The sequence below is a fragment of the Pteropus alecto genome, unplaced genomic scaffold (genome assembly GCF_000325575.1).
Source record: "Pteropus alecto unplaced genomic scaffold, ASM32557v1 scaffold7, whole genome shotgun sequence".
NCBI classification, from domain to species: domain Eukaryota; kingdom Metazoa; phylum Chordata; class Mammalia; order Chiroptera; family Pteropodidae; genus Pteropus; species Pteropus alecto.
Genome location: NW_006494614.1, coordinates 62,693,967 through 62,694,639, shown reverse-complemented (window position 1 = coordinate 62,694,639; position 673 = coordinate 62,693,967). Strand labels below are relative to the sequence as shown.

The 673-nt window shown below is 76.1% G+C and overlaps 1 protein-coding gene across 1 annotated transcript in view; it reads right to left on the bottom strand.

The window, feature by feature from the left end:
- Positions 1–673, bottom strand: part of ZNF469 (zinc finger protein 469) — a 50,637-nt gene extending 49,964 nt beyond the window's left edge. The window contains 1 exon segment of the mRNA XM_025042786.1: positions 618–673. The gene's annotated coding sequence lies outside the window, so the exon portion shown is untranslated.

The following is a 673-nucleotide window of genomic DNA, read 5'->3' as shown; positions in this document are numbered from 1 at the left end:
GCCCCTGGGCCGGCCCAGAAAACCCCACCCCGCCCTCCGTGTTGCCTCTGCCATCGCCTCAAGCGCTGCGGGCCAGCACTCCCGGGGGCTGCCCGGAGGAGGCGGCGGCCGGGCTCGGGGACTAGCAGCTCAATGAATGAGCCCGCCTGCGACCGCGCGCCCCCGATATCCCTGGCCATGCGCCCCCGCTCCCAGCAGTCCGGCCGGGCAGACCCCGCTCCCCGGCGGGCACGCAGCTCCGGGCATTCAGCCTGCACTTTGCAAAGTGCCCAGCGGAGCTGGCCAGCCTCTGCAAACGGTACTGGGCAGGGCTGAGGGCAGTCGGCCCGCACGGCCCCGCTGAGCCCCCGGCGCCCTGGCGTTGGCGGAGCTGCACGTCCCGGGCCAGGCTAGCGAGGTCGGAAAGCCCGGCCGGGGCCGCGGCGCAGCGAGGCCGGGAGGGTCCGTCCAGCCCCACTGGGGCGCGCCACCGAGGGCATGGGGAGAGGCCGGGCCGGGGACACGGGGGCGCGGACAGCTAGGTGACCCCGAGGTCCAAACCCGAGTCCCTCCGAACCGGAGCCGGTGGCCCTGCCCGGGAGTGCGGGCGGCGCGGGGCGCGGCGCGTCCACACTCACCTCCCGCTCCGAGGGCCCCACTCCGCTCGCCGCGCTGGCTGACACAGACGAGCGCT